Source organism: Vipera ursinii (genome assembly GCF_947247035.1).
Source record: "Vipera ursinii genome assembly, chromosome: 2".
Lineage (NCBI taxonomy): Eukaryota > Metazoa > Chordata > Lepidosauria > Squamata > Viperidae > Vipera > Vipera ursinii.
This window is the reverse complement of record NC_139513.1, coordinates 138015092-138038347: the sequence shown is the minus strand read 5'-3', so window position 1 is coordinate 138038347 and position 23256 is coordinate 138015092. Positions and strand designations below refer to the sequence as shown.

Genomic DNA, 23256 nt, shown 5'->3' with positions numbered 1-23256 from the left:
GGAGCCGCTGCGCGCGTCGGGCGTGTATTTTGGGCTCGGAGGCGTCTATTTTTAGCCCCATTGATGGCTGGGATTCCGACGACGTCAATCGGCTCCGGGCTTGACGTCACGGAGACTCCTTCCTGGCCGGGACTGAAGGGCGGAGTCTGCAGAAAATAAAGCCGCGGGCGGGTGTGTGTGTGTGTGTGTGTGTGTGTGTGTGTGTGTGTGTGGGGAAGGAAGAGCAGCCGGGGTGAGCGCGTTGCGGGGGATTGTCGTCTTCGGCGCGGAAGTGGGCGAGCAGGACGACCGGCTGGCTGGACCGGTTCACGATGCCCGGGGAGGTCGGGGCCCCGGAGCCCGCTTCCGGGCCGCTTTCCCGAGCGAGGACGCCGAGAGCCGGAGCTGCGGGAAGGGCGATGGTGGAGCGCGTGCAGCAGGTGAGCAAAGGCGCGCGCCCGGGCGATGGCCCGCCGTCTCGAGCCCTCCCGGCGCGGTCACCCGCTTAAATACCACACACACACACACACACTCCGCCTTTAAACAAACAAACAAACCTTCGGGGGCGCGGGAACTTGGCTTGGTGAAGTTTGTACCTCGCCCTCGAGGAAAGGTTTTTAAAATGCAGAGGGTTTGGTGTGTGTGTGTGTGTGTGTTTGACGAGGAGCAAGCAGGGAGCGGCCTCGTCTCTCTCCTGGTTCTGAGAACCCCGGACGCTCCTGTGTGGGTTGGCGTGGATGACAACTGGGGGTTGTCAGGGTTTAATTTGTTTAATTTGTTAGGGTTTAATTTGTTTTCAATATCTGTATTTGTGCATTCTGTTATTTATGTCACTGTTCACCGCCCTGAGTCCTTAGGGAGAAGGGCGGTATACAAATCAAATAACTAACTAACTAACTAACTAACTAACTAACTAACTAACTAACTAACTAACTAACTGCCCTGGAGCTGAGGAATTCTTTGCAAAGGACTGGACTGCTTTTATGGCTGCTCCAAAGTGCTTTTTTTTCCTTCTTTTTCTTTTCAACTGGACTGGGTTTCTCCCCCCCCCCCCCTTTGAGGAAGAAGAACAAAACGTGTTGTTTCTCGTCCAAAAAACTTCACCGGTTGTGATGGCGGGGGTTGTGGGGGGGTAAAGGGGGACAGAGGCGGGGAGGACAGGCACTAAACAACTGAGGCTGAGTTGTGGGAGGTGGAAGGATTGTATTTCTTGCAATCAGAGGGTCCCTTCGTGCTCTCTGTGGGGGTTTGCTCTTTTTTTGTCTTGGGGTGTCATGGGTTGTGGAATTTTCTTGACACTTTGCGGGTTGCGTTGTAGACTGGAGAAAGGTGGTGTCTTGTCCTTCTGTCTCTGTTGAGAGAGGGCTGCTCTCATAAATGGCCTCTTTTACACCTCTTTCCTCCCGATCCGAAATGTGACCAGTTGCCTTTTGAAAAAAGCACTTGATCTCATCATGATTTGACACCATTGTCATTTGAATCTGTCGCAGTATTGCATACATTGCAGCATTGATTAAACACTTGGTTGAATAGGTTAAAAGCATAGATAAATTATGAATATAAAGGGGCCCTACAGTAAGAGGGACAAGATGTACAAGTGGTATAGGATTTTTTTATAATATATGAGATGTAAAAATATTGGGATGGTGTACGTGAATGGAAAGTTTGGATATTTAAAGGTAATTAACTTTGAGAAAATTATGACTGATAAGAATGGTTTGAATACAGAGGGGAAATTAAACTTAAATAAGAATCTTGAAAACAGGACATATAGTGACTTAAGATGACTTTTATAAATACAATTGAAACATAAGCTGTTCAGAATAGATGTTATATACTGATATTTGTACAAACACAAGAAAAATGTTTATATCCAACTTTGTATATATCAAAAATATCAAGAACTATATTTGTTTAATGTTGACAAAAGGAGAACACTAGTGGAAGAAGAGAAGATCAAAGCAACATATCATTAATATATTGACTATGGAACTATAGAAATTATTATTGATTGTTTTTTAAATATATGAATCCAGACAACACGCTGTTTACCAAACACTAAAGATTGTTATTGTAAAAAATGAAATATATTTTTAAAAAAGCACTTTTGAGACAACTACCGGCAGTCCTCGATGTACGACCACAATTGAGCTCAAAATTTCTGTTGCTGAGAAATTGGTTAAGTGAGTCTTGCTCCATTTTACAAGACCTTCCTTGCCACAGTTGTTAAGTGAATCTGGCTTCCCCATTGACTTTTAAGTTAGTAACCTGGTTGTTAAGTGAATCTGGCTTCCCCATTGACTTTGCTTGTCAGAAGGTCGCCAAAGGTGATCACATGACCTTGGGACACAGCAATGGTTGTAAACATGAACCAGTTGCCAAGCATCTGAATTTTGATCATGTGACTTTGGGGATGCTACAAAGACCGTAACTGTGAAAAATGGTCATAAGTCACTTTTTTCAGTGCTGTTCTAACTTTGAACAGTCACTAAATGAACTGTTGTAAGTCAAGGACTACCTGGATGACTTGAGAATCTCCACAGACATTTTATGGGTGCTTTTATTATTTTGGGAATTGTGAGAAAACTTCTGCTGGAGTTTCTGCACCTTAATGCTTAGAAGGGCACCCGGCTGGATCTTTACAGATCACCTTTGTTCTTTGGGGTTATTAGGGGTTAGAGCAACATTCACCAATGCAGTGCCTACCTACCCGGTTGCGGCATTAGGATTTGGAAACTTTGGTGGCATTGCATCCCTGGGACTTGATAAGATAATGTGTTCTGGCTGAATGCTTGCATTGAATTATGCACGTGGAAGCCCATGGGTTGTGGTCTAATTTCTAAAAAAAAATGCTCCGCTACAGGCTTCAGTGTCCATTTCCTTTTCCTTTGAAGTCTGCAGTGCCCAGACCTCATCCGATCTTGGAAAAAGATTGCTCAAAAATTATTCTGCTGTTCAGAAGTGGGGAGGTTTCATTTTTCCCTTTCCTAGAAATGAGTTTCTTGGAATTAAATATGGTTGGGCATCTTTTAAGCACCCAGTATACCTTGGGTAGAGTTCAGACAGAGACTTGTAAGCCTCTGTTGGGGGCTACTTGTATGAACCGAGTTAACTAGTAAAATGATTTATTTGGTCCTTGGGATATGTCCCTAAATCAAATTCTTGGTTCATACATCATGAACTTATTACGGAAGCACACTTGGTGTTAGACCATCGAGATTCGGGTTGTGATACATTCTAAATACTTCAGAGAACGATGTGCTTGGTGAGGGCAGTAAAGTAAAACACTTTCTTAAAACAGCTTTCCTCTTCGCCCTCTGTTTGGAAGTAAAGCTAGTTTTGTTCCATGGAATTCACTCCTTAATTAAACCAATTAATTGGCTATTAAATTAAGAACATTTACTTGGAAGGAAGTTCTGCTGAATTCAGTTGGACAGAGTCCACATGTGTGGGCTTAGGCTTGTAGTTTTTAAATGTCACTGAAGTGTGTGGGAGTGTGTGTGTGTGCGCTGCTGGAGGGGGGGGAAAGAGTCTGTAGTTGATTGACAAGCTAGCTATGTTTCTAGAGTGCAACCTGTTTCTCTTGCTGGAATAGCAGTTCCAATTGCCACGTGGCTCTGGTTGATGATCTTGGCAGTGCTTCAAAAGGCCAGAATCTCTTTTTATGTAATTGTTCTGACCACTGCAGGTTGTTGTTGTTGTTTTTTGTTTGTTTACCATGCCATCCATCTAGTGAACAGTCTGCTTGAGATGTCAGTCAGGCTGGGTGTCTTAACTGCTCCTGCAGTCATCCTAGGTAAGCTTAATGTGAGCCTCCTCTTTTGGTGTGATTATATGCTTTTCTTTAATGATTAAAACATGGAATCCATAATCCCTGTGGCTATGAAACCAAGCCTGAAGCTATGTGGACACTGTCTAGTGAAATAGTTAATGCTGAAATTAGAACTGAGCAGTAAGCTTTTAGTATCTTACCATGGCTACTTCCTGAGAAATGCTTTTTGAACATATTAGCTCTACAATATGAAGCAATTTTAGTTGTTTTCCATGCATTGACTGAAGCAACAAATAATCCAAATTCTGTCACTCTGCTTTACTAATCTTGCTGGAAATTATTAAGTGAGAATTATGCGGTCAGAATATAGTCTTCAGAATGCTAAGAAATTACGGGGTTGTAGATGGATCCCTAAACTAAATTCACAGGTTTCTCTAGCCATTTTTTTTTCTTCTGTTCAATCGTGTCCGATTCCTGGAGACTGACTGAACAAGTCCATGCAGTTTTCTGGGCAAGGTTTTTCAGAAGTGGTTTGTCATTTCCTCCTTCCTAGGGCTGAGAGAAAGTGACTGGCCCAGGTCATGCAGCTAGCTCTAGTCATAGTTTGGTTTAATTGTTTGTTGATTGTCATAGGTCTGACTCATGCATAGTGCTAAGCCGTAAACTGTTATTTGCAGATTTGGGGTTTACAGCATTTGGGTTTGCCTACTACAACATTATAACTTAACACAAAGGATAAAGAATAACGTAGATTACAGCTGCTGTTTTTTTTTTATCCTTGCCATTTGAGATTAAATGTTTGGATATGTTTACCATAAGAGATTTTTTTTTAGATATATGCTAACTATTTCACTGAAGGCAAGGATGGAAGGGTGGAGAGGTTGAAGGTCTCTTCAAGCCATGGATATTTATTTTCAACAGCAGAAATGCACCCGTATGCACCCACCCTACTTTGCCCTAATTAACAACAAAAATCATTAAGAGGAGCCTGTTTGTTAAATGGTATGTAGAGATTTGGATGTCTTAACTGATCGGGTCCCCTCAGTGCCAATTTCCATAAGCTGATTTCTGATCCTTATAGGATCGTGTCTACACTCCAGGCTTTAAAAACAGACTAACAGACTAAGTGATAGACAAGTGGTGCTTTTCCAGTCCAAAACCACATGTAAATCACTTAGTTTAATGGAGCTCTCCCTTCACTGCTGGCAAAAGGAACCCCTTTTTATTAGGGAATTAAAATAGTGAAAACATGGCCAGCATTTCTTTTGGTGCATTGAAATGTATTTTTACCGTATTTTATTTTAGAATTGGCCATACTTGGCCTCTGGGATTCTCTTCTCGGTGTTAACTGGAAATATGTGGTTTTAGAGGCTGACAAGGGAAGTGTCTTGATTTCAGAAGGATTCCCTACCTGGCCTATATACAGCCCTGGCATCTACTTTCAAGAGCTGCTGACACGGAGTGCTTGCTTTTCCAGCTGCTGACGTTCAGTAGTGGGTGGGGCACCCCTCGCACTTTGTCTGACGCCCCTGTGAGCTTGGCTTGCTCTGAAACACAAACATGCGTGCGCATAGCATGTTGGCTGCCAAACCTCCACTAGCAGTTTCCCAGCCTCTGTAGATTGAAGCCAGCTGCAGGCATTAGTCCTCCACTGTGGCTGGCAGGCAGCCAAATGGCTGTTGCCCAAGGTGTTCGCTGCACCTGCAGGCTTATGTTAATAAAAGGGGGACAGAGTAGGGGGCAAAAAACAGGTTTTAAGTTGCTCAAGGGAAGCTCTTCTTCCAAGACGAACATGTTTCATCCGCAAACTCCTCTGTTTTGGGGAGAAATGGCTGAAGAGGACATACTAGACATTCTTTCCAGAAGGGAAAACCCTTGGAAATAACTGCAGCTACAACGTTCTGGCCAAACTCAAAATATTTTTCCTAGCCATTGCGCTTAAGTTCTTATTTGAAATGGCATGTCAGATTTTAAGAAAAGAAAAACAACATGATTTTATTCAGTTTTCTGTGGGGGTTTGTCTTGATTCTAAGTCACTTGTGCTTCCAGATGGAGAGCTTTTGTCACTACCAATCAAAGGGCATGGCGCAGTTGTTCCTTATTTTCCTGGATATGAAAAAAAGGCAAAAGGCAGAATTTTGAGAAAATAGAGGAGGGAGCACAGTAAATTGTGAAATTCTGCCTGTGGAATGCCACAAGAAAGCCCTCATTTGAATAAAACATCTGATTTTGGCAGTTAGAAAAGAGTTGAAATCTCTACAACTAATGAAAGATCAAAGACACATTCACATTTTTTTTAATTTTTAATTCCATTTATATCCCGCCCTTCTCCGAAGACTCAGGGCGGCTTACAAGCTTAGCAGTAGCCTTCATTCTATGTATATGCCTGCTTATTAGGGCTTTCACACACACCCCAAGCGGCATTATTACAAAGTCAGCTTAATTGCCCCCAACAATCTGGGTCCTCATTTTACCTACCTCGGAAGGATGGAAGGCTGAGTCAACCTTGAGCCTGGTGGGACTCGAACCTGCACTAATTGCAGGCAGCTGGTGTTACTTAAGGAGGCATTAGCCCACTGCTCCACCAAGGCTTAAATAAGCAGCATAGTATTGGGACAGATGAATTCATTTAAGCATTCATTCATTCTGAGTAGAAGAACCAGTTTTAACCCAGAGTTGAAACCAGGAGTATTCCACAAATAAATACACAGTTTTCATGCCTTCCAGAGGTGTTGGACTCTTAATGAAAATGATGGGAATTGAAGTCCAATGCTTGTGAAAGGCACCATATAAAAAGGTACAATGGAATTGTTCAAACAGAAGGACTTGACATTTAAATGAACTGATTCGGCAACCAAAGATAGTTATATTCTCAAAACAAAAATGCCTTTCTTGCAGAGCTGGTTTCTTTCTCTTACCCCCCCCCCTGTTGCTTTTCTTGGAAGGATCCTTCCAACTCAGTTCTCCGGCTGATTTGCCAGTACACATTGTCCTATGGCTGACAGCTTGGGCCAAGAAAGATGCTCTACTATTGTATTGGTTTTCTGCCAGTAAAAATAGTTGTGGCAGGAGTTCAGAGTGACCAAACTATTGAAACAATCAGGAGTCTTCTGGGGTCAGGTGTCAAGACAGGGGAAGACCTCTCTATTTGTCTCTTGGTAGAATTAGAATTAGACGCGGTGGCTCAGTGGGTTAGGAGGCTGAGCTTGTCGATCAGAAGGTCAGCAGTTTGGCGGGTCGAATCCCGAGTGCCGCGTAGCAGAGTGAGCGCCTGTTACTCGTCCCAGCTTCTGCCAACCTAGCAGTTCGAAAGCACGTAAAAATGCAAGTAGAAAAATAGGGACCACTACGGTGGGAAGGTAACAGCGTTCCATGCGCCTTTGGCGTCTAGTCATGCCGGCCACATGACCACGGAGACGTCCTCGGACAAGCGCTGGCTCTTCGGCTTTGAAACGGAGATGAGCACCGGCCCCTAGAGTCGGAAACGACTAGCATGCATGTGCGGGGGAACCTTTACCTTTACCTTAGAATTAGAAGGGGTAGAATTACCCCTTCTTCTGGGTAAGACCCAAAAGTTTTAAGGGGCGTCTTCTTTTTAAAGCGAAGGCTAGCATGGGAAGATGCTTGCCTTCTGGAGAAATATGGTCAGAATTTGAGTCAGTGGAACTGGGAAGTTTAAGACTCACTTTGCTTTAGGACATTAGGCACTGCCCAGAAGCTGTTCCTATGGAGAGGTTGAAGCTAAAGAGCAAGGCTAGGCTTCGTGGCAACATGATTGTTGGGAGCCACATGGAAGTGACACAGACCTTTTTGGAGATAGAAAAAAAACACACCCTAAAATAGGAGATCCAACTATTTTATGCTGCTCCCCAAGCACTTATTAATTTTATTAAATAAGTATCCGTCCTTCTTCCAAAGAACTTGGGAAAGAGTAGCATGACCATTTTGTATGAAAGTCTATATCTAAAGATTTAGATTTAACTGAGCAGCTGTTATCAGCTCAAGGTTCACCAAGCTTTGCATGATATTTGAGGGCAGCTTTCCAAAGAGGCTATTTCATGTGTCCTAAAGAATGAAATCAGTGCCTTTAGACACTTTGTCCCTTAAGCCCTCCCAAATGTAGAAAGACAGGATTTAGATGAAGGCAAGCACTTGGATCTCCTGGTTGAAGGTTCTAGTGCAGGGGTAGGCAACCTCGCCTCTTTTATGACTCGTGGACTTCAACTCCCAGAATTCCTGAGTCAGCTGACTCAGGAATTCTGGGAGTTGAAGTCCATGAGTCATAAAAGAGGCGAGGTTGCCCACCCCTGTTCTAGTGTAACACTATGGCTTTTTTGGTATTGGTTTAGCACAAGCCCAGCCAATTCCTATTATTAGCAAACTCTGATTAAAACAAGCCGTAGAGTATCACAGTGTTTGAAAAAAGTTGCAGTCTATGACTCCACATTCTCCTCTCTCCAGTAAAAAGGTGACATTGAGAGGTATTTTTTCTTAGTGCTGGACAAGGATAAGAAAAATCCAGATTCAAGTTCTTACTAAAAATACGAACCTTCCCCAGTGAAGCCAGGCTACTTGTTTTCTATCTGCCATCTTAAAACCTATCTCACAAACTTGTTACAAAACTAAACATTTTACCAAAAATTTTTTTTTTGAAGAGGAGCATCCTATACCCTGTTTTTTTTTTTGTCCTGGAAGACATGAATCCTAGATGAAAACCCTACCTTGCAAAAATAAATATGTTTCTTTGATTTGTTACTTTTTAAACAGTTATTCACTCTGCAGTACATCAACCAAGTGAGCTACTGCATTTTCTGAGAAGGAATTTCTTCCCTGGAAATATTTGTTACTGTCTAGATAGAATATCAGTCTCCATAATCCCAGCTAGGGACTCCAAGCACCTTGGCACATTCCACTCCAGAATGAAAGTGAGGAGGACTTTGTCTTCTAGCTAATCTGGTCTGCACCTGGACTGTTGGCAGGAGTGGGGCGGGGGGTGGCGGGTCAACTGTCTGAAACTCCGAACTCAACTTACATCAGGCTATGTCTAAGTTGAGCCAGATACAATCAGCAATAGGGCTAGTAGGCAGAACATCTGCCTTTGAAGAAGACTGTCCGGATCACCCTTCTTTCTACGGAAGAAATTGCTTTTGAGTGGTTAATGTTTAGCAATTTAACTCTACCACTGTCTGTCTCAGTCACTCAGAAGTAAACAAATCCTGGGTGAACTTAGCACATCTATCCAGTCACGGGTGAATGCCAGAACATGACAAAAAGGAGCAGGGCGTGTGAAAGATGCAGTCTGCAATCTTGACAGTTGGAACCCCTCTTCTCCCACAGTTTTAGTCAGGGCCAGGTCGAAGGTCGCACTCCCCCATTGCATGTGTCTTCTGATAGTAACTGTCCCTTATGGCAATCCTTGGGATCATTTGTAATGGTGCTTCCCCTGGTCTCTCAGAAGGAGAGAGGGTGGAATGAAAGGCTGCAGGGCTCCTATTACCCTACCAAAATTGCAGATCTAGGAGGAAAGAAAATAGATCTCAACCAACAATGCATCCAAGAATCTAGTTGCCCGACATTTAAATTTACTCTCTTAATTAAGCACTGCGTTGATACTATTTTTCAAATGCCACTTCTGGATCCTTTCAGGTGGTTGATAAGCCAATGTTTAGCTTGCTACTAAAGCGTCTTGTTCAGAAGTCCTTTTCAACAAAACCCAGCAAGATGCATGGCAAGGCAGGGACTTTGTTGGTCTCTGTCCCAAAGCACTTGGCAATTCAATGGTGTTTATTACCTTCTCTGCCAGCCAGTTCCAAAATATGGCTGAGAACACTCTGAAACTGAGAGTTGTCTTGCAAATGTACTGTGAGTGCTTGCACACCCTCTTTCCTTTAGATCCAATTCGTGCCAGAACGTTTTGCAGATCTGGGTTCTTGTTGGAGGGGTACATGATTTTGATATGATTGGCAGCCCAGGAGGCTGCCAGGGATGTTGAAGCACAGTCTCTCGGGACTTGCCACCTGCTCCATCCGTGTTGCTGGCTGGTGAAGCAATAGCTCTGTTGCTTGAGTAGAACTGCAGTTGGCTTTAGTTTTAACACACACATTGTCAGATAGCTTTCAAAGCCTTCTGTTTTTCCACAGCACTGTTGCCATTGCTACGAAAAATTCTCCCTTTCTTTCCAATATTCTCTGAAATGGTTGCAAAAGGCACTGTGTATATAGTTTGTCCACCAAGCAGTATATAACCAGAACAGCAAAAAACGTATCAGAAAGCAAGTCTGTAGAAGCAGATACAGACAAGGAGAAAGAGAGATGCCTAAATAGGGAGGAAAAGGAACATGTCAAATAACCATGGTAATGGAGCAAATTTGGTGGTCATAGTATAGTTTGTGTGTTTGGGAGGGAAATCTCAGATGGGAAAATAGAATTGAATTAGCATTCTAGGCTGCAATTACCTGCTGCAGGTTCTGTTGGCTTGCCTTTGCTAAGCATATTTTCTTAGTTCCTCTGTTTTTGTAGTGAGGAACCACATTCCCATCAGAGTAATTGGTTGGGAGACACAGGTAGGCAAATTGAATGGGTCAGGATAGAGCCAAAAGCAGATCGCAAGACCCAGACTTTCATTCCGACAATCTTTCTTTTCTGTTCTTCCTTTCTTTCTCTTATTAGGTGGGCTCACACAATATGCTTACCCTGTTTTAATGACTTAACCCTGGTTGTAGTTCAATATATTGTGGAAACCTAGAAACTAGCCCATTGAGCAAGGACCACTCACCTGCTACATTTTTATATTCTTTTCTCGTATCCTTTTTTCTCTTTCTCTCTTTCAAGATCAGAGAAAAAAAACTATCTTTCATCAGAGGTCTGAACGAATATCTTGTCAAGGGTTTTTGAAGTTAGCTGTAGGACCCCATAAAATTGGGCCAAGGGCTGCAAGTCTTAAATATTTTAACCAGCAGCTCGGTTGGTTTGCTGGCTATAGATCTGCATTCAGATTGCACCTTTCGTTGTGCATCTACTTGTCTGGTGCGGCTTTAACACAAGATTTTCCATTTCATTCCAGCACGTTGGTCAGGAATGGAACCCCAGGGCTTAGGTACATATTGACAGTTCTGTCAATTACTTTGAACTGAAGGGAAGAAAGGAGGTATCTAGGCCTGGAGATCTAAGTGGGTTTCCCCTGCCGCCTCTGAGTGGCAAGCCACATTTCCATGCACCTAAAGAAGTTCTCACCTCCCCCGCAGACTTTGCTGAGGCTGGAAGCCACAGGCTGTTCTCCTTCAAGCATGCTTATTTACTTCAGTGGAATTTCCCACTGAAGGCATCTGAAGGTATGCCATGACACTTACCCCTTTGGGGGTCTCCCAAATTTAATTTTTGCCTTTGATTGAGGCTATTCTTCTTTCTCTTCTGGAATCCGAACCACCATTACCGTTTGGAGACCAAGTGAATCTGCAGAATGTTTTGTGGCTTCTTGTTTTCCTTCAGGTTTGGCTTTCTTCCAAGGGGTTCATTTTCCAGAACAACGGGAGGGCATATTGACTCCATTTTGACGCATAACACAAATCAAAGAGCTAGATAGTGAATCCACATCTAAATCCTGTCATTCACCGGTCAACACAAATTGTCATCATTAGCAATGTCAGGATTATGTGAGGGGTGAGGGAGGATGTTCTGAGATAGAATATTGAGACTCTTTGCATTGTGGAAAGTGTTGGTTTCATGGCTGGCTCAGGAATTCTGGGAGTTGAAGTCCACGAGTCGCAAAAGAGCCAAGGTTGCCTACCCCTGGCCTAAATCAATCTTTCCAGTTGATATTCTATGAATTCATCATTGGGAGGGCTTTGGCTCCATGATCATTAGGTAGTATACTGTCCCTGACTTTGCAATCACAATGAGGCAAGATATGATTTCTTTGGTTTTCTCTTGGCAAAATGAACAAACCCAGCCATTGTGATTTATAAGCCATGATTTGTGGCTTAAACCACCCAACTGTGGTTTGTTTTTCACAAGATAGTTAAATATAATTCAAAGCATTTGACATTATCCTGAACATACAAGCCCGTATCAGAATGCAAATATGTTTGACTAAAAAGCTGGCTGGTAGCTGGTGTAAGAAACAGGCAGATATCTGGGCTCTTCCGAACAGCTTATGCTATAAGCATGAATCCTCTGTTAACCTATTTACCAACCTGACTCTTTAAAAAGAAAAAAAATTAAATCCTCCACAGGACATCCTCAGTTCCACATTCCTGAAATGTTCGGGTTTGCCCTTAACACAACCCAGCCTTTGAGAAATGTTGGAAAGATGGCTACATTCTTCTTCAGAGCAGCTGCTCTGGGATCCTCGCCAGGTCTTTGACTCAAACATTGCCTTAAAAACGCATCTGATTACGCAGTCGGTTTTTTACAAATGTGAGGCCTTTAAGCAAACTCAGAGGTGGTTTAGGCCAAAAATATTTTTAACAATAGGAAAAGCCATCAATCTTTCCAGCTGCTGAGTTATCGGTGTCTTTTATGCTCGGCCCACATAATTCCGTTCGGAGACAACAGTATCACCAAGCAGGAGAATTTGGGAGGGGGGAGGAAATGAAAGAGGCTAGACTGAGGCTAGACTCCTGTCTACAGAAGTAAGCAAACTTTTTTTAGGGATTGAACTAAACTTTGCAAAGAGACTTTTGCATCTAACTGCTGATCCAATAAGCTCAAGTTTCCTTTCCACCAGACCTCTTTCCAACCTATTTCTCAGCATACTTATTCAAAAAGACAATGCTATTCAGCAAGGAGCTTTTTTGTTGTTTTGTCTCTTCAGGTCAGCCGTGACTCCTGATGGCGGCCTGGACAACTCACTGCCATTTTCTTGGCAACATTTTTGGAAGCGGTTGTCTTTGTCTGCTACCTGGGACTGAGAGAGGGACTAGCTCAGAGTCACCTAGGTGGCTTCACGCCTAAGGCAGAAGTCCTGGTTTCTGTCCCGATGCTTTTAACCCCTACTCCAAACTGCCTCTCAGAAAAGGAAATTATCCCTTCAAGTCATTTTTGACTCCAGGCAATCACCTGCAGCTTTCTCAGCAACATTTTCAGAAGTGAAAATGAAGGAAGAGGCAGTTTGGTCTACTGGTTAAAGCACCAGGCTAGAAGTGTGAGACCGTGAATTCTAGTCCCGCCTTTGGGCCGGTCACTCACTCTCAACCCAACCCACTTCACACGACGGTTTTTGTTGTTGCTGAGGGGAAAAATAAGAGCAGTGATGTGTGCTGGATATTTGCGCCTTGAGTAATTTGTAAAAATAAAATAAGAGTGGGGATATAAATAAAAAATAAATATAAATAAATAAATAGCTTGGCAGTTGTTTTGTTTTAGAGCTGAGACTTCTTGCCCCAAGGTCACTGAGTTTTGTGCCTAAAGCAGAACTAGAACTCAAAACTGCTTAGTTTGTAGCCTGTTACTTTAATCACGCTGGTTTGTAAGAGCTTTTTTATAACAAGCTTATTTGTTCTTCTTATGCTTAACAGCAGCTATTTTTTCTAAGCACTCATTTCCAAGGCAATTAGCATCTCCAGATAGAAAAAAGCCAATATTGCTTCATGCATTATTTGGGCATGGGGTTTCCTCAGAATTGATTTTTAGAAAAATCTATCCAATAACAGAAAAAATAATACACTTTTATTAACAGTGTAATATAAATGAAGAGTAAAGGAAGGGAAAGTAGGGAAGTATGTTGTAAACAAAACAACTTCTCTCCAAAATTGGCTAGCTTCCTTAAAAAGACATCTTCCTTCTCTTTTTGTTGAAAAAGAAAACTAATTGAAACACTGTTAAATAACACATATCCATTGCTGCAAGTCAAGTATAGATTTATTCTTCCAGTGTTGCATAATAATTATTTTTGTCATAGTTTGTATAGGGAAAGGAAGACTGTAATTCTTGACATTCGGAGAGATTTCTAGGATTTAACTAAGAGGAATATAGGTTTCTCAATGTGCAACATTGAGTCTACTATCACATTAATAATCCTGTATGCTATTTTTATTTATTTAATTTAATTTAATTTCTTTGCCCCCCATCCTACCATGGGGCTTTCTTGACAGCTTACCATAGGAGAACATAAAATATAAAAAATGTAAAACATAGTAAATAAAACAGTAAAAATAAAATAAAAAATACAGTAATGTGAATTAAAAGATAGGTGGGGAGGGAGCATGATGCCGGGATGGGGGGGGAAGATGGGGTCTGCTGCAGGGAAAAGGGGGGATCTGTTATAATAGAGAATGATAACATTCTTGTAATATTCTTCACTCTTGTGCAGTTCTACGTGGCAGGCTGAAAGTTGCAATTATCTCCATTTACAAACCAGTTTCTCATTTTAGGATTTTTGCCTTTTGAAGATATACTGCATCTGTGGCGTTCACTTTATGATACCTTAAACTTTCAGTTAAGCTTTTGATTTTTCACACATTTAATGGGTGATGTCTTTTCTGTTTGCTGTCCTGTTCTGGTTGCCTTCTCTGAGAATAGAAGACCCAAATGGTATATGGAAGTCTTTAAAATGTTTCAAAGCCTGAATCTGGGAGAAATTTTAAACTACTTGGAAAATTAGCTCAGGGAAGAGAAAACAAACTAGAGTGAGGAAAACACTCAGATACATAGAGAGAAAAATCTCTTGGGAAGACCTGAGAGGAACAGTGAAATGCATCTTAAAAATATATTTATGACCTAGGGAGAATCCTATTAAGCCTGCAACAGGTGCAGAAAAACACATACAGAAACTGGCTCCAATTTTTTTTATTCCTTAGTCATTCCTGTCTCTGATTTCTTCTCCTTGACTGAGGGCTTTCACCAGGTTTTACCCTGAGAGGGAGAGAGCAAGTAATAAAATATGTTACATAGCTTGGCTAGTACTGCCATCATTTAAACATCTATCACGTTTTCCAATAATCCATCGTGGAACTGATTTTTTACTCTATGGTGGCATATTTAAAATATTGCAACTAGCTGTATCTATTTGAGGAGCTTTAAAAAAGAACAGATAAAAACTTGCAGTAGCAAATATCACCTTGGGGGAAAAAGGCTTCCTCTAAGAGATAAGCATCCAAAATGTATTTATTTGCATTATAAAAACAAGTTTTGTATAAATTTAGTCCATCAGGCTAAATCACCTATATGTATTTAATTAGATTACAGCTCTGTCTAAAGTGAATTATGGGAGTTGAAATCCATATATCTTAAAAGTTAAGACTGAGAAATATTGATCTAAAGATATACATGCACTTGTCCAAAATTATTCTATACTGTAAAACATAGGTTTTCAAATGTTCAGCCTGAAGGATTAACTTGGCCAAAACTGTAGATTTAAATTTGTGTTAAACTATCTTTTGTAGCCTGCAACAGGTGAGTTCACTACAATCTCTCCAGTGCACAGACTGCCCAGGTGCAGATCAGTTTGGTTTCAGCCAGCTTCTTCTATCAAATACTTTAATTTATTAACTCAGGTGTAGGGACTGCTTAATATCAGTTTCTGAAGGCAATAATCAGACAATGCATTTAATACGTACAATGCATGGCTGGCTAAAACTGATTCCAAGATTGCAGTTCTTTTAAATGGACCTCATCTGTTTGTTTTTGTTTTTTAGGCATTTTTACCTGTGCCTTTAAGAGAAGATGTTATTAGCACTATTTTATTTCCATGGCAGAGAGCTTTTTAAAAAGATCTATATTATGCACTTCTAGCTATGGAATAAAAAGGAATAACCTAAGTAAAACGTTGAAACTGCAAACCAATTTTCCAAGTTTCTATATCCTCTCCTTTCAAGTTACCGATTTTAGACTTTTCTGATGCTGTCATCTTGCTTCAGATATTACACGTCAAGATGTCAGGATACTTCCATTAACAACCTCCTGCCTGTATTTTCTCACTTCCACTTGAGTCTGTTTTTCTTACTACAAAAGGTGCTTCTGGACAGGGTACTCCTTGTTCTATCACCCAAAGACATTTTGCAATTGTTTTATTTCGTTTCTTCTTTGACAGATCTCTGGCAGCAGTGGACCAGCAAGGGGGGGCGGGGAAGGAACACAGAACACAAAACACAGGAGGGTTCTAGTACTGTAAGGTGGTTTTAGAAAAGGCTGGTTGACACTGTGTAGTCTCTCTGTCTTGTTTGCAGTATGTTCCTCTATCCCTAACAATATTCACTCTCTTTTTCCATGACTTTTTTTTTAAGTTCAGGAGAGGATCCTGAGGAAAACAAAAATGGGATTCTTTTCCACGACCACCTTTTTTTTTGCTTGGTGATTTTCAGAGGAATACTGTGTTTTCTAGCAACAGAACTGAAAATATCTTCTGCCACCTTCGTGGTAAACACATTTTACTGTACTGCTTACATTTGGGGGGTGGGAATCACAAACTATAAGGCAGGGGTCTTCGACCTTGGTCCTTTTTTGACTTGTGGACTTCAGCTCCCAGAATTCCTCAGCCAGCATGCCTGGCTGAGGAATTCCGGGAGTTGAAGTCCACAAGTCATAAAAGGGCCAAGTTTGAAGACCCCTGCTATAAGGTATCCCTTCCTCCATTCTGAAAGCAGTAAATTAGGTTTAGATCCCATTCTGGGAGTGAGGCAGAGACAATGGCCAAGAAAGGCCCCACTATAGCTACCCCAGTTCAGTCAAGGGAGAGAACGTGGTTGGCATAGCTCAGGGGTAGGCAACCTCGGCTCTTTTAGGACTCGTGGACTTCAACTCCCAGTCAGCATAGCTGACTCGGGAATTCTGAGAGTTGAAGTCCACGAGTCCTAAAAGAGCCGAGGTTGCCTACCCCTGGCATAGCTGGACTGCATTTCTGAAATAGGTCGTCTCCTCAGAACTTTCCCCTCTGGAGCTCTCTCTTCTCAAAGAGTTGGCAGTATCACTGAGGCGGCCGTGCTCAGCGCTTTTAGCTTTCCTCTACCACTGAAGTACCGGTTGCTCAAACTCTCCAGATCTTTGCAAAGAGTACCCGAGAGTAACCTGGTCGCCTTCCTCACCAGCAGAAGAGTGAAGAGACTATTTATTTATTTATTTATTTATTGATTTATTGATTGATTGATTGATTGATTGATTGATTGAGTGGAGGGGGGAAAGGAAAAAAGAAAAAGCTCCAGGAGCACCGAAGCGAGTCACGCTGTGAAGTTGTCCCTGAGATTTCCAAGGGTGGTGGACTGGAGCGGAGGGGACGCCGCCACGGTTGGAAACGAGCGAATAAAAGGCGCGGCTGGGGTGCAAGGACTCGGGTCTTGGCGGCAAAGCTGCCGCGCGAAAGCGGAGAAAACGGCTCCGAAGCTGCGCGTCTCTCGGGCGTCCCGAACGGCCCTCCTTCGCTCGCGATCGGCCCCTGATTTCCGTTCCTTGAACCTTTCTGCTCCGGCGCTCCCCCCCCCTTTTTTTTTTTTTGTTTTGTTCTTCCTATGACACTCTTTTCTTTCCCTCCTCCTCCTCCTCCTCTCTTTTTAAACCCCCCCACCCCACCCTTCCAATCCTAGCTTAGGAAAAGGCTCTATTTTTAGCCGGGGTGGGGGTGGGGGCAGCTCGTTCTATTTTTAGATCAAACAATTCCAAGGCGTGCGTCAATGGAACCCCGCGTGCGTCACCCGCGCAGACATTCCGATCCCGCCCCTCGCTCCGAGGGCGCCGGAACATTCCGCCCCTTTTTGCCTTGTATGGCGAAGGCTGCAGCCGGGGCCCGTGCGTCAGAGGATCCCCCCCTCCTCCTCCTCCGCCCAACCCTTCGCCTTGCGTCACAGAGAGCTTAAGAGAATCTCCCGGCCACGGGCTGGTGAGCCCCAGTGGCTTAGTCGGCGTCTAGACTGTAGGCAGCGAGCTCCCGCGCGGGCTCGCTCTTTATCTCGGGCTTGGATCTGCGCGGCGACGGCGAGGATCGGCGCTTCCCCGATGCGCTTTGGGTTTTCTACACGTTATCCGGCTTCCCCGACGCCTTCACGTGTCAAAGTGGAAGAGACCGCAGCTAGATTTTTCAGCTCCGCTGGGTACGTTGCGGATTTATTGTTAATTTCATCCCTCCCCCCTCCTTCCCGTCTACTTTTTCATAAAGTGCAAACGCGCGTCGAGACTTTCCTGAAGGATTTTTTTTCTCTCTCTCCTCTCCCACCCACTCCCCCCCCTCCGTCCACCGGTTTGCAGGACGCGAGGGATGCTTTCGATCAGATCGGGAGAGGCGCGCGACTGAGGAAAGGCGGGGAGGAGATCAAGTTTCGGGGATCGGAAGGAATCTCGCCCGTTGAAAAAGTTAGGGCGCGAGAATTTACGGGCGAGGAGGGAAATAGGCGATTGCCTTTGATCGTCTGATGCGCTGCAAAACGAAAAGGGAGCGTAAATAGCGAGTAGGGCCGTTCTAACGGCAGCAAATGCTTGCCAAGGGAAGTATGGATGTGCGATTCCGTTTGCAAGAGAGGAGTTGATCCGGGAAGAATGAATTTTAAAGAACGGCGATGGCTTCTGTTGCTTATTCATATTTTAACTGTATGAACTGCAACATGGTTTTTCCAAATAGACGTGTTTTGATTTGCAGATCTTAGAGAGTTACTAGAAATGCCAAATGTCGTCTGCCTGCCTCTTCCTATGTAATATGGGACAACTTGAAAGCATTGGTTCAGGTGCAGAAATCATGAACCACTGGACTAAACCTACAAGGTCAGGCTCGTTCTCCTTAAAAAGAGGCATTTATACTTTGAAGCTTGAATTGCAAGAGGAGCTAGCTGGGGGCTTGGCTGATGGCAACTATAATGGTGCACTTGTTTCCAAAAGCGGTTTTCAAAGTCTACATTTGCATTTTAAAGGACAAAATTGTTGTAATCTGAGCTTGTGGGAGCCCTGGCAGATGTGTACCGGGTGACTGGATGCATTTTGCCATGTTTATGTCCGGTGACCTTGATTGTGATGTCAGTGTAGGATGGGCACCTTACTCAGGCAAAAGTTAAGTTGCCTCTTTTAGAGAAAAAAATTGCAATATTAAGAAGTGAGGCAATCTGATGCTTGGTAAGGAAAGTAATATTGTACTTCTAGTGCTTGTGTCCAGATGCGAGGCCTCATCATAAGGCCTGGTGATTGTGCCATGTTTTGGAGACAAACAGGTCAGATTCTTAACTTCTCAAATAGCTGAAGATATTTTACTACTTCTTCAGGCTGAATATATTGATTCTGCCTAAACCAAATTGAGTAAAGAACTTTAAATGTCTTTCTCTCTGTTTGGACGATCACTATGAGAAAAGCTGTTTGTGCCAGATTTGTATGCTGACTCTGCTTGCAGCTAGTAGTCCTTTTATAGTTGCCTAATTTTTGTTAATCTGAGGGTCATGTGCATTGTGTATCTGTGTGGCCATATGCACGTTTAGGATTTTACTAGATGCAGAAATTCCTCTCCATATTTTCAAAAAGTGGGTATCTTTGAAAAATGTTTTCTAACGTTCTCTTTCTTTTTTCCCCTTTCCCTTTCCAAAGAGATGCTCTGCTTTGTGTGTGGGTGCATATGCATGTTTGTGAGTCGATCTGCTGAGCCGCTTGGTACCATCACAGGTGTTGAAGGACATAAATCAGCAAAGCTACCCTGGTGCTTTCATGTGGCTTTGCAAGGGGGTGGAGGAGTTACAGTTCCTGGCATGTTCAGAGCGACAGGTGCTGCATCAAGTTTGAGCACCTGGCAGCCTTTGCTGTGGCAGGCTCCCCCTGTTTCTAAGTCTGTGCGCAGGACTTCAAAGGCTGAAGAAGTCCACTTGCCACAGCCTTTGTCCATTGTGGGCACCTCCTTTAGTGGTCTTGGTCACCCCAGAATCATTGTTAGACTGTGAGGGGTTTGAAAACCTAGACGGAGACCAGGAAGCTTTTGGAGTATATAATGGGTTGAACCCTAGAATAATCTCAGCAACTACTCAGAGCAATGTGGGGTAATCACAGCATTCCCAAAAGCTTGATTTGTTTTACATACCACAATCCTGTGCATGTTTATCCAGCAATAAGGGCAGCTCTATTCTAAAGGATTTCCTCTCAGGCAAATTTGCCTAGGACAGACACTTAGGTAAGAAGAGAACCAATTGCTTTCATTATGTCATCTTTAGACACCTTCTACCAAGGAAAATTGCTATTGTCAAGGCAGAAAGGCAGGAAATGTGAATTATTTTATTTTCCATTGTTTGATCAAAGAAAGTGGGAAAATGCCAGCTGGGCTATTTCAGCTTTTAAAAAGCTTATGCTTACACAAAAACAGCATTGGGGTTGATCTCTTGGAATGAAGCCCACACTTACCTCTTCCATTGATAGCTTTGAGTAGTGTTGATTATCTTTTCGGCAGATCAGACATCTTGACAGGTGCAGTTTTTCTCATTACTGCCCTTTATACAATATGGAGAGCTGCATCAGTTGGATACTTTGATGTGCAGCTGTTAAAAGCACAGGAAACATGCAAAGCAGGAAAAGGGTCTGCATAGAGCAGGGAAGAGTTGGGCATCTAATACCAGAATCTATTTGCCCTTGTTCAAATGGGGCTCAGCACAAGCAGTGGATTCAGTCCTGGAACATTTGAGCCTGGAAGAAATAGCTTTCAACAAGAAAAGCTTCTTTTAGATAATTCCACCCATTGTCAAACTGACAGTAACAGCCTGTTGCAAGTTTTCTTAAGCTGTTGAGTATTTCTTCTTGGAAACAGCGTGGCCATTAATGCTGCATTGTGCCAGTTTTTGCTTACAGAGTTCAGAATCTTTCTGTGGTTTTACATTAGCACTGAACCCAGCATAATCCAGTTGCCGGGAAGTGGATCTGTCCCTGCTGTTCTGGAGCTACAGCAGAGGGTGCTCTTGAGCAGTCTCTAAAGTCCAAATGCAGTCCAACAAATTGGGAGGAAATTGTAGAGCTGTGTGGAACACCATAATGATGGGCTTTCTGCGCTGTTCCTCTGTCTAAAGCAGCAATGGATGTACTGTAAACCTTCCCATTCAGCTATCTCTCGGGATCCCTTGCTATTGGCCAGGCTGTCTTGGGCTGATGGGAATTGTAGTTCAGCCACCTCCTGAAGACATAGATTTCCCATTCCAAAAGCAGTCAGTCATCTCTCCCCTGATTGGTTTATAGCTACCATTGTTCTAGAGAACTTAGCTGTTGGTTCTTAAGTGTGGGGGAATTAGTATATTAGGTTGAGATTTCAGCCTTTCTATTTCAGGGCAACTGTCTGGGGCTATCCAAAGGCAGCAGTGCTTGGTCACTGGCCCCAAAGCCTTGTATCCTCCAATTGCAGTGGGGATCCAGCTATCCTTCAGTCTTACTACCTTCAGTGCCTTTCGTCTCAGCCTTTGAAGGTAAACGGAAGCTGTCAAATGATTGGGGTGGGGGAATTTGCAGGGCAGCAAAGTTCTGCAGAAAATGCTGCTCTGCCTATCGGACGGGGGATAGTAGCACATCTGCTGCTGCATCTGTTTTATAGTGATTACAGGAGCCATTTGTGCACTAAAACAACAAGGATCCCAAAGGGGCGGCTCGCAGGGTAAAGAGGTGAGTGTGTCGTTATAGCAACGCCGTGCCGTTTCCATTGGAAGATAGTAGAGGACTGTGAGAGAAATACACAGAGGAGAAAGCGATGGCAACAATGCCTGCAGGAAAAAAGACACTTGTGCTTCCAACAATGTTCTTTGCTACAAAGGAGGTTAATTCCAGTTCTTCTCTCATTCGATTCCCTGGTGTAACTCTGTGGAAAAGGGTTGGAGCACCAGCCATAGATGCACAAGTGGAAGTGTTTTTAGGCAGCTAGGCAGGCATTGAGAAAGAGAGGAACTGAAATACCTTGAAATGCCTTTTCTGGTGAATCCTGTTTAGAAATACTTTTTATGGCCACAGTGGGAAAAACTACCACTCCCGGAAGAGAATAGGTTATTCACCTGTTTTCAGGAGGAGGGTAGAAATATCTAGCACTCCAGCTATTATCTCCTAAGGTAATTGTGTGGATTCAGCCTTCTGTTATTATAGGACTGTCACCAGAAGTGTGTTGCCTGCCCTTTGAATGTCAGATTAGTACAGAAATCTCTTTATTCCATTGTCAAAGAATTTCATTTTTTTGTAATGCCATATTCTTAGACCGGTAATTCTTACTTTAATGGCTTTGTTTGATTGTTGTGAGCCGCAGAGTACCAGAGAGTTGGATGGCATTCGGATTTAATAGAGGGCGATGATGCACATTTTTAGGCCAATAAAGTGTGGGGAAATGAGACCTTCCATATGGAGACTCTTCTTGGCATAAAACAATGGAACAGCCATGAACTTTCTCGGATTCCACGTCAATTAGCTCAGTTTCATTGTGTACGTTCAGAGCATAATATATTTCCACTATTGATTTCTCAGTCCATGGGTGGGCCGAGGACGCTCTTCAGCCCCTTTGTCTTCACTCTTACTTTTATTTTGATATTTATGCCTTCAAGCCCAGGGGTAAAGCTAGTATCAATCAAGCCATTTTCTTTTAATTCTGATTTACAAGTGCTGTCCTTTTTTCCCTCGCCACAGGAGCTGTAGACTAATATCACTGTAACATTGTTGTACAGTTAGATTTAGCATGGAGGTTTAGAAAAAAGGCAACGGGGGGGAGGGAAGGGTCCAAATTAGAACAGTATCACAAAGATCTAAATGTCCAGACTGGATAAAAGACTTCACAATTGCTGCTTTTTTTAAAAAAAACTTTTTAAAAAGCTTGCACACTAAGGACTAATAGCATGAGAAGTATTGCACGGAGCTTTGTGCTAAAAGGCCCACTGTTGATCCTTCCTATTTGCTAAATATCTGCTGTCCAATCAGGCCTTGTCTTCAGTGGTGCTAGCAGCAATACCTGAGATTAGGATTCCAGCTCCTGTAATGGAGCTCCCTAGTCCTGCTTTACCTAGAGAGATGCTGCTCTTGCAGATTTGCAGACGTCAGAACTTTCTCTGGGGAGAGTATGCTAATAAATCCTGTGTTATGAGGATCCCTGGGTATCACCTGTTGCTACATTGGAACAAATCATAACAAGTCTTAACAATTGGATACCCAAGTTCTATTTTAGGAATGCAGAATAACAAGATCAGATAGTGTCAGTGGGTGTGCAGAGGGCTTATGCCGGCATACTGAGGTTTCAAAGATGCGTGAATAAGATATTTTCTTTGAAGAGGAGAAGTTGAGCAGAATTGGCCAGTCTAGGCTGTAAATGCAAGCCTCGTCTCAGATGGAGACTCAGCAAGGGACTCAAATCACTTAGCAGTTGAGAGATTCACGGTCCCTCTGCCACTTCATCTTTGAGAGCTTAGGATAGGACAGGGGTAGGCAACGTTGGCTCTTTTATGACTCGTGGACTTCAACTCCCAGAATTCCTGAGCCAGCCATGCTGGCTCAGGAATTCTGGGAGTTGAAGTCCACGAGTCATAAAAGAGCCAACGTTGCCTACCCCTGGGATAGGATATCGATTCACGCACGTGTTGAAGTCTTGCTCAAATCTGGGGACAAATTAAC

General features: G+C 43.1%; 1 protein-coding gene across 2 annotated transcripts in view; it reads left to right on the top strand.

Moving 5' to 3' along the window:
• Nucleotides 1-205: 205 nt before the first annotated feature.
• Nucleotides 206-23256, top strand: part of NR4A1 (nuclear receptor subfamily 4 group A member 1) — a 42772-nt gene continuing 19721 nt past the window's right edge. Inside the window, exon 1 of one of the 2 annotated variants that reach the window (XM_083352417.1) lies at nt 206-419. The gene's annotated coding sequence lies outside the window, so the exon portion shown is untranslated. Of the gene's footprint in view, nt 420-17550; nt 17769-23256 lie in introns of those variants that run through there. The other variant, XM_083352416.1, reaches the window with a different exon arrangement.